Source organism: Rhipicephalus sanguineus, chromosome 2 (genome assembly GCF_013339695.2).
Source record: "Rhipicephalus sanguineus isolate Rsan-2018 chromosome 2, BIME_Rsan_1.4, whole genome shotgun sequence".
Taxonomy (NCBI): domain Eukaryota; kingdom Metazoa; phylum Arthropoda; class Arachnida; order Ixodida; family Ixodidae; genus Rhipicephalus; species Rhipicephalus sanguineus.
In genome coordinates this window covers 203,149,292-203,161,483 of record NC_051177.1, presented here as the reverse complement: position 1 = coordinate 203,161,483, position 12,192 = coordinate 203,149,292, and the positions used below count along the sequence as shown (strand labels likewise).

The following is a 12,192-nucleotide window of genomic DNA, read 5'->3' as shown; positions in this document are numbered from 1 at the left end:
GAACACCATAAAAAAATATAGTAAGTAGAACTTTCTGTCACTTTTCTTGCATGGGTGCACTTCTGCACTCAGTGGAACGACAAACGAATGAAAGAATGTGCGTCTAGTTTGAAGACACCACCCAACCTTCTCGACCGCCCTTGACGTGACGCCGCGTTCCATCGTAACCAATGAAACGGAGCGCGCGCTGAGGGATAGATTTCACCTTCGCCTACTGTTAACTCGTTCAAAGGGGGTGTTGCCAGAGCTCAGAAAGATCCCGAGTTTCGCCAAACTCGGGCCATCCTGCATAGCTCCCCCGATCCATGCACCGGCCTGCGAGATCGAGTGTTTCCGGAATGAAAAAAGGAAGGAATGGGTACGCATCACGCGCGTGGAAGGCGTCCGTTCATGGCATGTTTGGCAATGCAAAGCAGATGCAACGCAAACAAAACGTGTTTTGTCCGTGGCCAGAACTGCTGCCACCAATCTTCACGTAATCGATTCTTTTTAAACTCTGCATTGATCGCATATGGTTGGACAATGTACACAGTTGGGCCATCAAAAAGCAAACCTCTTGGCGACCGCTCTTCAGAAGTTCCTTTCCATTCCTGAAGAGACCTTGCCTTTTATACCAACCATTCAACTCTGGCACAGCACGACGTCATAAGAGACGCATGGTGTGAATGCGTTCTTTAGCATACAAGATATGAATTATACTCAACTGAAATAGATGAATGAAAAGGAGGGTACAACTGGAAGTACGTACTGTGGAGTGAGGGATGTCTAACACTGGCGTGTAGTTGCAAAAAACGCAAATGCACTTAATTGGAAAGATGTTTTTCTTTACAAGACAGTTCCCACTCATCGAAAATACATCATTACTGTTGTTTATCGAAGCTCAGGGAAGAAAAAAGACCTGTTACTGCATTTTCTTGTCATAAGAGATGTCCTTTATGCAGTAGCAACCACGCTCTGGAAAGCACAATGTTTGACATTTTCTAGTTTTGTTACAATAAAAATGATGCAACATCTTTTTTCATAATATCATTCCGCAGTGCTCTGAGGATATTTTGAGGGAATTTGAACAAAATCGAGGCGGTTTTTTTTATTCTAGATTTTTGAATCGAGCAGCACTTTTGTCTTTTTGGTGTTTCGAGCATGGAAATTTATTACTTTGAAAATTATTAGGGAAATACAAATGCAGAGCTTCATTATTCACGTAAAGGCCTATTCATACTGCAAATATGAACAAGCTAAGGTGTTCACAGAAGTAGCCATAGCGTTCCAAATTTGACTAATTTTCCGAAACCCAGCGTGTGTCGGGAATTTTTAAAAAAACACATAATTTACTCAGAATTCCATGAAATGGTAAGGGCCATTTCCCCTTTACTTCTATTTGTGCTAAAAAGAAATATATTTGTAATATATAGCTTGAGTGGCTGTCAGCATGGTTGCGAATTTACGAAAAGGTACTCTTCGTAAAATGGTCGTCGTCAACCGGCGACGCCTGTCGTATTTTCCTGCGCTGAAAAAAAAATATTATTGCGATAGCAATTATATGGACAGTCTCGGCTGGATTTTGCCGTCGCCGTCGCCGTCGCCGCCGTCATGCACCGTATATGTATAAGTATGTATATATATAAAGGCCCCAAAGAAAAATAACTCAGAAAAATGCTTCCGAAGCGCGGAATCGAACCAGGGACTTCTTGCTCCGCAGCGAGCGGCGCTATCCACTACGCCACGAAACGCAGATACTCCACGTAGCTAACGGCGAGCGTTATATACACACCATTTAGCGCTGGACGGACTCAGAGACAGAAGGCGATAATAAGCGTTTCTTCATTACCAGCGAGGTGGCGCTAGGAGCCCGACGGGCGCATTTAAAAGTCGTCGGCGAGCTCGCTCGCTTCTTCTTATATTTGCGCATGGGAGAAGCTTGCCCTTCCGCTGTCGCTCGCGCGGTTTTCTCGTGGCGCGGGATAGAGGAATGTTTCACGCTTTCACCGCGATGTCCGCGCTCATGTTACGGCGCGTACGAATGTCACTCGAGCTCAGGGACGCCGCTAAACAAACAAACAGAAGATGAGCGCGAACTATCAAGTGTCACAGCTCGACACTTGAAGCACGCTAGTTTCCTTCGCTGCTTCGGCCGCCTTTGCAACAGAAGCGCTGTTCAAACTGAGAGTATCCATTGGCGAGCCTCACTTCGTATAGCATTAGTTCCTTGCTATCGCATTCATTGCTTCGCCCTTGCGGCGAAACTGTGACTTTTTTCAAAACGACTTGCGATTTCGTGCTATGCAGTCATATGTGGAAAACATACAAAACTATCAGGAAAATCGGAAACATCAATTATACAACTTTTTTTTATCTTTCGTGGAATCTACCAGGGGCATTAGTGACGTTATTTCATCAATAGCAGATGCCAAAGAAACCGATCTGCACGGCAACGACGCACGCCTGGTCCCTCTACTATCTGCGTGTCGCGTACGCGTGCTTCGGATCGACCGCACGCCGGCAGCGCTTGCGTATCATTCTTTCCCTCGTGGAGAGACCGCGGCGCCGCCGGTGCAGCGACGCTGCCGAGCCGGATGCACCCTGGCTTTGCCTCCAGTATCGCGTTGCGCCCGAGCATTCGTGTCGGGTAACAGCGTATGCCTGTTGCTCGTTGCGTCTGCTCCATATCACAAGGGCGGAACACTATAATTACGAGCAAGTCACCCACCAACGACGTCACGAAGAGTGAGTGCCCTTTGCCTTGTTGCCACTATTTATCGCGTCGTTTCCGTAATGCCTTTATATGCTCTCCAGGGCTCTGCCCTAGCGTTATGCAGTTGGCTTCGTGCCGAACGGCGCTGCGGACGGCGCTCCGGTGACGTCAGTAGGCGAGGGGGAGGGCAGCCGCGCTTTGTTATTCTTGCGAAGCTCGCGGCCCGAGAGCGCGCTCGGCATGTTTCGAAGCGCTCTCTATTTAAGGTCATATTTTTTCTTACGTTGCTTTCATATATGCCGGTTATACGGGAAGTCAACCTGTCTTTCATATGACCGCGATTACAGCGGTCGAGGACACGGCCATCGTATATCCGTCGCAATACACGAGGCCGAGTGAGTAAACTAGAGCCTACACAAGTGTGGAAACTAAGCGCGTATTTACGACTGAGTCGCAAGACCCCCTCAACTATGCGACAGTGGCAAAACTAGGCATATGCGTTATGATATTTTCCAGCAAAAAAAAAAAAATCACTTTTCAAAGCGAGAATATTATTTTTATTTGCGTTGGGATGACGGAGTAATTATATTCAACGCACTTTCAGGCGACTGCGAACAATTTGAAAAAACATGACTGATCCCTCCGTCATAGGAATCGGTATAACACGAAAGTGAAACGTGTCTTCACAGAAGTAGTGCTTATTGTGTAATGATATATCAGAGCTTGTACAACGTCTATTTGTGTTTGGCAGCTATAGCACCGTTTGACGTGGATGCACCCATGTTGACAGCATGTCTCTATCGCGACGACTAACGCCCATGATCATGATTAAACCGTTGTGGTAGCTGACGGTGTGAACATATATTTGGACACAGCGAATCGTGAATCCCGCGTAAGGATGATATCAACAAGCTCATAATCAACACTGGTACCCGGTATGCACTTCTTCACAGCGTCGTCAATTAAGGAGAGAAACGGCACGGTGTGCGCTTTCTAGTAAAGGGTAGCCGACGCCTGTGCTCATGCATACATAACACGCACTGCGCTTCAGCAACACGGGAGGTAGAGGTTCGTAGCCTGAGCCGCAAACGCGTGCGTCCCGCTGGCCTCTGTCTCGCAGGCGCTGCTCTCGCTCCACCAAAGCACAACATTCGCCCGTCGAAATCGCGTCCTTTCTGCAACGCATATTGCAGCAGTTTTGTTAGTCGGTGCTCTCGCAATTGAAGCAGTCGGCGGCGGAGAAATCCCGTTGGTGCACGTGGAAGATGCACTACTCCGATGAGCCGACGCACGCTAACACGAAGCCAAAGGCAAAGAATGTAACTGCGTCAAGGGTGCCTCGGCAACGCCAGCACGGCCTATCTACCTCTCTGGTATCGAGACGCTTTAACTATGACCTCAGATATCGTGTGCAATCTCGGAGTAAGCGCTAGTAAGTGTCGATCGTGAAGTATTACTTCTTTTCGCCTCTCACAGACGGCGGCACCGCCCCGCTCCACCCGCCGCGAAAGAGAATGTGTGAAAGATATAAGGCGCGTTCGCGCCGCGCCTAGCATCTCCCGAGATGACTTAGTGGGTAGCGCGTCAAGCGCTTGCCGTCGCGGCCGCAACGTCGTGGGTTCGATTCCCAGCGGGGTATCTTTTTCTTGGTTTTTTTCTTTCTCACCCGTTGGTGTCCATTTTATCAACGTCATATCCGTGACGGATGTACTTGGTGGACCCCGGCATAAAACACTTTCGTGTTAAAAAAAAAAACATTACTTAATCAGTATAACGGTAACAAAAAACAAGGTGCTGTATAATCTGTCGTATGGTGGTTGAGATATGCAGGATCTTTCAAAGAGGAAAAACAAAACGAAAACATATTATTACGTCTTGGTAATGCTACTGTGGGATGCGGAGTCGTGAAGGACGGATCCCAACATAAAACAAAACGATGTTTATTAACGTAGTAGCAGCAGCAGGGCAAGCATGCCGATGCTGCGCTTCGGAAGGTTAGAGAAACAAACATGCAACCAAGCTTGGTAGCTTGGGTTATATAGCCAGTAGTGGTGACGTAAGCCTCCGACGAAACTGCGTGGCGCTGTCTTTTATCGGAAGCGTGTTGAAGCAAGTAGCTGTGTCACGCCGGGCTAATCAGTGACGAGACGGAGGCTGCGTAGGTCTGTGCGCAGTGCAGAGCCCTCAGGGTCTGTAGAAATCCGGGAGGCGTACCAAACGTCCAGAGCGTGTCGTGAAAGGAGCGGGCTGCGACGTCGGTGGCTGTGGAAGGACGCCAGTTGAAAGCGTGGCGCTGCCAGGTTCGTTCGCCGCGATGTATGCGGGCTTGAGTCGGTCAATCGAGACGCGGACGTCGTTCCCGTTCAAGCGCAAGGTGAAGTTCTTGTCGTCGCGATGGACGACTAGATAGGGTCCGCTGTAGGGTGGCTGGAAAGGCCGGCGGACGGTGTCGTCGCGGAGGAAAGCATGCGTGCACGATGCTAGCTCTTTGAACACAAAAGGTGTGGGCTTGCTATGGTGGGCTGCAGGGGACGGGCGTAAGGCAGCGATGGTGCGTCGGAGCCGGGCGACGAAGTCGGTGGGGTCTGACGTCGTAGTGCTGGATGGCAGAGCTGCGAGAAATTCACCTGGCAGACGGAGTGGTTCCCCGTAGACGAGCTCTGCTGGCGTAGCATGGATGTCCGGCTTGAAGGTGGCGCGAAGACCGAGGATGACAGCTGGGATGGCCTCGAGCCAGGTTGAGTCCGGGTGGCACATAATGGCGGCTTTGAACTGTCGGTGAAAACGCTCGATCATTCCGTTGGCGCAGGGATGGTAGCTCGTGGTCCTCAAGCGTTCAAACCCGATGGTCAATCCCAGGAGCCTGAATAGGTGAGACTCAAACTGTCGCCCTTGGTCGGTGGTTACGCGGCGGGGAGCGCCGAAACGGGCAATCCAGCCGGAGAAGAAGGCCGAGGCGACGTCTTCCGCGGTGATTCCCTCGAGAGGCCATGCCTCGGGCCATCGAGTGAAGCGGTCGATGGTGGTGAGGCAGTAGCGGTAGGGTCCTGCCGGGGGAAATGGTCCTATGATGTCGAGGTGGACGTGCTCGAACCGACCTGAGGGCTGAGCGAATGTTCCGAGTGGGGACGTGACGTGCCTGGTGATTTTTGCACGTTGGCAGTGAATGCAGGAGCGCGCCCACGTGCGACAATCCCGCTGCATGGAGGGCCAGACATAGCGGTCAGCCACGAGGCGTGTAGAGGCACGTATGCCGGGATGGCTGAGGTTGTGAAGCTGGTTGAAAAGACCACGGCGATGGCACAGGGGCACGTAGGGCCTGCTTCGTCCTGTCGACATGTCGCAGCAGATAGTTCTTGCCGACCCTGGAATGGGGACTTCTTTTAGCTGAAGTGAGGACGTGCCCTTGAGAAGTTCCTGCAGCTCGGCGTCCGTGGTCTGAGTCTCGGCGAGGATGTCTGCTGTTATTTGCACCGAGCTGATGGTGGCCACACGTGAAAGCGCGTCGGCGATCCATGTTGTCTTTCCCGCTGATGTGTTGGATGTCGGTGGTGAACTGTGCAATGAACGAGAGTTGGTTCTGCTGAACAGGCGGGAGTTTATCGCGACGTTGAGAGAAGGCGTACGTTAGAGGTTTGTGGTCGGTATAGATGGTGCAGTGCTGCGCTTCGAGAATGTGGCGAAAGTGCTGCACTGCTTCGTATATCGCCAGAAGTTCTCTGTAGTAGGCTGGCAAAGTTGTCGGGGCGGTTGTCGTGGTTTCGTCAGCGGAACTGGCGGTGGAAGGGGCCGTTTTCCGAGCTGCGAGTTTCTTGGAGAAGAACGCCAAGGGATGCCAGCTGTTGTCCACGCGTTGCATGAGGGCGGCGCCGATGGCGAAACCAGATGCGTCCGTGAAGAGTCCCAAGGGAGCGTCTGGCACGGGATGGGTGAGAAGCGTGGCGGTGCAGAGGGCCGCTTTGCATTCTTCGAACGTTTTCGTTAACGTTGGTGTCCACGTGACGGGTTGGTTTCTACGTAGACCAGCCAGGACATCATGAAGGGGCGCCTGGTAGTCGGCGGCGTGCGGTAAGAAGCGTCTATAGAAGTTCAGCATGCCGAGGAAACGGCGAAGGTCTTTAGCGGTGGTGGGTTGAGGGTACTTTTGCAAGTCAGAGATGCGATCAGGCAGGGGTCGAGTTCCCTCTGACGAAACTTCGTGGCCGAGGAAATGGACGGTGGCAGCGCCGAGCGTGCTCTTCTGGACGTTGACGAGCAGGCCGTGGTCGTCGAGGCGTTGGAGCAACAGACGAAGGTGCCCGTGGTGTTCTTCGGAGTCACGTGAAAAGATCAATATGTCGTCAAGATAGACGAAGCAGAAGTCGAGGCCACGGACGACTTCGTCGATGAAGCGCTGAAAGGTTTGCCCAGCGTTCCTAAGGCCAAAACTCATGAAGGGAAACTCGAACAAGCCAAACGGGGTGATTATTGCAGTTTTCGTGACGTCGTCTGGGTTGACGGGTATCTGCGTGTAAGCCTTCACCAGGTCTAGCACGGAGAAGACGTGGCAGCCATGAATGCGATGGGCGAAGTCCTGTATGTGGTGGACGGGGTACCGGTCCGGGATGGTGCGTGCGTTGAGGGCGCGGTAGTCCCCACATGGTCGCCAGCCAGCGGTCTTCTTCGGGACAAGGTGAAGTGGCGAGGCCCATGGGCCGTCGGAGCGACGGGCGATGCCTTCTCGGAGCATGGCTTCGAACTCTGCCTTGGCTATGCGCATGCGGTCTGGGGCAAGGCGACGGGGACGGCAAAAAACCGGGGGGCCTGGAGAGGTCCGGATGTAGTGCACGGTGGTGTGCTGTACTTTGCGTGGCAGTCCGCTTGGGCGCGTCAAGCCGGGAAACTCGGCGAGGATGGCATGGTACGGCGAGTGGTCATCGACGCTGTGGACCTTGATGCTTGGCTGTTGGGCGGTCGTTCGCTGGCCTGGTGTGGAGTGTCCCGTTGTCGCGTCGATGAGCCGGTCGTTGCGGCAGTCCGGAAGGAGGTTGTAGTGAGCCAGGAAGTCTGAGCCGATGATTGGCTCGGCGACGTCGGCGATGACAAAGTTCCAGTGAAGGTCGCGGCGTGAGTTCTTGAGCTGGATGTGCAGGCGCAGCGAGCCGTACGTCTTGATTGTGGACCGGTTTGCCGCGCTGAGTTCGAAAGATGTCGGCGGGTGAGGGCCTTGAAGGTGAGATCGCGGGTAGCAGCAAATGTCGGAACCGCTGTCGACCAGGTAACGCTGCTTCGTGATCTGGTCGGTGACGAAGATGCGACGGCCTCCGGGTTGGCAGCCTGCGGCCGTCTCTACGAGCTGCCGTTGTTGTTTTCCGCATGTCCCATGGAACAAGGTGGACGACATTGCCGGGCTTTGTCGCCGAAGCGTCGGTGGTAGTAGCACGGACCGTTGATGTCAGCTTGCGGCAATGATGTGGTGTTTCGGTCGCGGCTTGGCGAATGGCGGCGCTGTCGCATCGAAAGACGTTCACCCAGGTGTTGTTGGATGGAGGTGAGCCGTCGATCGATGTCGTCGATACGGCGCGCAAGCTCCGTGGTGTTCAGCGGTGCGGCGACAGCCTGGGTGGTGGGCGACAACTGCGGTAAGGAGGCCTCGACGACGCGATCAGCAATTTCCGCAAGTTCGTCGAGAGGTAGCCTGACCTGTGCCTGCAGAATTGCCTGGGCGTGCGGCGGGAGTCGTTGGAGCCACAGCAATCGCAGGAAAGAATCCTGTACGTGCATGTTGCCCGCGAGCGCACGCATGTGGCGCAGGAGCTGCGAAGGGTTGCGCTCAGCGAGCTCAGCGGACTGCAGTTGTCGTATCTTTTGTTCTTCTGAGGGTGATAAGCGATGGATAAGTGCGGTCTTGAGGTGTTCGTACGCGTTAGCCGTTGGCGGGTTTGCGAGGATATCCCGGACCTCGTTGGCGTAACGTGCGTCCAAGTGGGCGACGACGTAGTCGTAGCGGGTCCGGTCTTGGTTGATGTGCGCCAGGGAGAACTGGGCCTCGACCTGGGCAAACCAGACCTCGGGTGAGTCCGCCCAAAACGGCGGAAGCTTGACAGCAACACGCCAGGAAGCAGCGTGCGGGGTGGCTTCAGCAGCTGCGGGTCCGGTGGGCACGGCCTCGTTTGTGGAAGCGTTGCGAGCTTGCTGCTGTTGCTGGGTCAGTAGTTCCTGTTGGAGTTGTTGTACCTGATGGCGGACAGCGGTGAGGTCTTCTGGGTCGGCCATGGCGGTGCGGTTAGTTCGATTTCCGGGTCACCAGATGTGGGATGCGGAGTCGTGAAGGACGGATCCCAACATAAAACAAAACGATGTTTATTAACCCTTTCGGCCCTGGCGGTGTCAATTGACACCATGACACAACATTTCCTCTAGCACCTCGGAAATGAAACCAAAACTGGCCATCCTTGGGGGAATACTTCTTCAATGATCCCCACTGCGTTTGACACCAAAATGGTGACATGCTTGCGGAGCTGGGAGCTGTAGTGAAGAAGAAGCTTGACCGAAGTCATGGGTGACGCCGAGGCGGGTCAGCTGGGGCGGCTAAGCGCAATTTTCAGGTCGCCGTACCGAAGCTGTTTCAATGAGTATCACATTGAAAAATGAGACGTGGTTCACATTTTGTGTACTCTAGTGAATAGCGGGAAAAAAGGTGCCATTTTTCTCATTTCACAACCGCTGAACCCTGATGACCTAATTTGATGTCATGTCTGTAAATTCATTAATAATTGCACCACTGGCTCAATTTTTCGTTTGTGGTCTTCTGAAGTCATACCTATTAGGAAAACAAACACAAAAAATGTCCCCGACCAAAATAAAAAATCCAGGGCTGAAAGGGTTAACGTAGTAGCAGCAGCAGGGCAAGCATGCCGATGCTGCGCTTCGGAAGGTTAGAGAAACAAACATGCAACCAAGCTTGGTAGCTTGGGTTATATAGCCAGTAGTGGTGACGTAAGCCTCCGACGAAATTGCGTGGCGCTGTCTTTTATCGGAAGCGTGTTGAAGCAAGTAGCTGTGTCACGCCGGGCTAATCAGTGACGAGACGGAGGCTGCGTAGGTCTGTGCGCAGTGGTCGCCACACTACCCTTCTTGCTCCTAGAATGCTTCCAGCTCCATGTTCTGTCAAAGTGCGGCGACCCTAAACTTTACCTTTCTTGTCATAGCAGCAAATACATGTTACACGCTAACAAAAAGAAAGAATAATTTATGCACATGCCGGGTGTTTATTTTAAAGAAGATAGAGGTGTTTTATAAAATTTCTATAAACTTACGTTTAATGTAGTATGCGCACACCAACTCTACGTCGAGGCGGAAATACCTTGCCTCTACTAAAGTTGCTTCGAGAAGACAAATTAACAAAAAATCTTTAAGTAACTCTTTCCTTTTCGAACTTTATGCAGTTATTGTCTTATTATATTTTGTTTTGGAGATTTTGGCGCTTTTATATAGCGACGGCTACTCCTTATCACAAATAATAGTTCTTTATACAGAAAAGAAGTACGTTTTTACAATGTCTGGCATACGCATTTTTTAGAAATGCTTAAATCACACGCAATCAGAGATACGATCATCATCTATGCAAGGTACTAATGAGGAAACCGAGCGTGCCGGGCGAGCAGAGTCGCAGGAGAATGTGTTGAGTAAAAATACGCAAGTCGTCTGAAATACACAAGTTCATTCCACAGGTCTACATATGAGTACGTCTACTCAGGGCAGGCTGTGACCGCATCTCCGAACCACGAGACTGAATTAACTAGAATAATAAGTATGTGGTGGAGCGCATTTCGCAGGCATTCTAAAATCACGAATGGTAGTTCACCACTATCCCTCAAGAGGAAGATGTACAACAGCTTTATCTTACCGGTACCTTCCTACGGAGCAGAAACCTGTCCGTAGGTAAAAGCGTTCAACTTAAATTGAGAACGACGCAGCGAGCCTTGGAAAGGGAGATTATATAGGTGTAACCTTAAGGGACCAGAAGAGAGCAGAGTGAGTCAGGCAAAAGACTGGTGTTAAGGATATCTTAGTGGAAATCAGGAAGTAGAAATGGGCATGTGCAGGGCATGTAGCGCGATGGCAAGATAACCGCTGGTCATGAAGGCAAGCGCGCGAGGGGGACAGGCTGAAAGTCAGGTGAACAGATGAGATAAAGACGTCTGCGGGGGTAACGTGGCAGCTGTAAGCACGGGTTAATTGGAGAAACATGGCAGAAGCCTTTGCTTTGCCGTGCAATGTGTGGTGCCTCCGTGGTGGTGCCTATGTCGTTCCTTCTTATACTATAAATATAGACGCAAAGCATTCTTTCGTCTGTCTGCAAGAATAATGAGGTTTAAAAAAAATGCTAGAGTGGAAATTATGTCCCGAAAGTGAAGCCAGACCTCTGCCCTCTTATCATAGGCACGATAAAAACGCCAGGCCTGCGCTGAAACCGCAGCACAGTCACAGCGAAAGCTGGAAGAGCGGCGTTGTAAGCTCTCTTAGGGCTACAATACAAGTACACTAGAAAGGTACCCACTACGCCATAACTCACAATTTTCGTGAAGTCGGGAAGCACCTACTAAGCCATTATTCGTCATTCTTCGGAGAAGCGAGGCACCAGCTACACGTCTGTAAGGCATTATGTGCACTTTGTTGACGCGACGACTGATGACGATGAAGAATTATGGCTCCGCCCTTTGTAATGGGTTGGGAGCTTTAAACGGCCCACCAGTTATGTAATTTGCATTGGGTGACGCCCGGTCGCTATTACCCTCTCCCGTCATGCTGTATAACATACGTTGACGTGGGAGAGGGACGGGGGGGGGGCGAAGAACTTTACTGAGACCCCGAGGAAATGGATCATGCGCTTATGGGCTTCCTTAGCCACCAATACAAGTGCACTTGCGAGGAACCCACTACGCTATAAATCATTGTAATTTTACCGAGACTCGCTGCGCACTGACGCGCGCCTTGCAGGACCCAAATAAAGTTTTTCAACCAACCAACCAATCCGAGGAAATGGATCATGCGCTTATGGGCCTCCTTGGCAACCAATACAAGTGCACTTGCGAGGAACCCACTACGCTATAAATCATTGTAATTTTACTGAGACTCGCTGCGCGCTAACGCGCGCCTTGCAGGACCCAAATAAAGTTTTTATCCAACCAACCAACCAACCCGAGGAAATGGATCATGCGCTTATGGGCCTCCTTGGCAACCAATACAAGTGCACTTGCGAGGAACCCACTACGCTATAAATCATTGTAATTTTACTGAGACTCGCTGCGCGCTAACGCGCGCCTTGCAGGACCCAAATAAAGTTTTTATCCAACCAACCAACCAACCCGAGGAAATGGATCATGCGCTTATGGGCCTCCTTGGCAACCAATACAAGTGCACTTGCGAGGAACCCACTACGCTATAAATCATTGTAATTTTACCGAGACTCGCTGCGCACTGACGCGCGCCTTGCAGGACCCAAATAAAGTTTTTCA

General features: G+C 51.5%; 1 protein-coding gene across 1 annotated transcript in view; it reads left to right on the top strand.

The window, feature by feature from the left end:
* Positions 1-2,602: 2,602 nt before the first annotated feature.
* Positions 2,603-12,192, top strand: part of LOC119382175 (2-Hydroxyacid oxidase 1) — a 50,718-nt gene continuing 41,128 nt past the window's right edge. The window contains exon 1 of the mRNA XM_037649896.2: positions 2,603-2,724. The gene's annotated coding sequence lies outside the window, so the exon portion shown is untranslated. The remainder of the gene's footprint in view (positions 2,725-12,192) is intronic.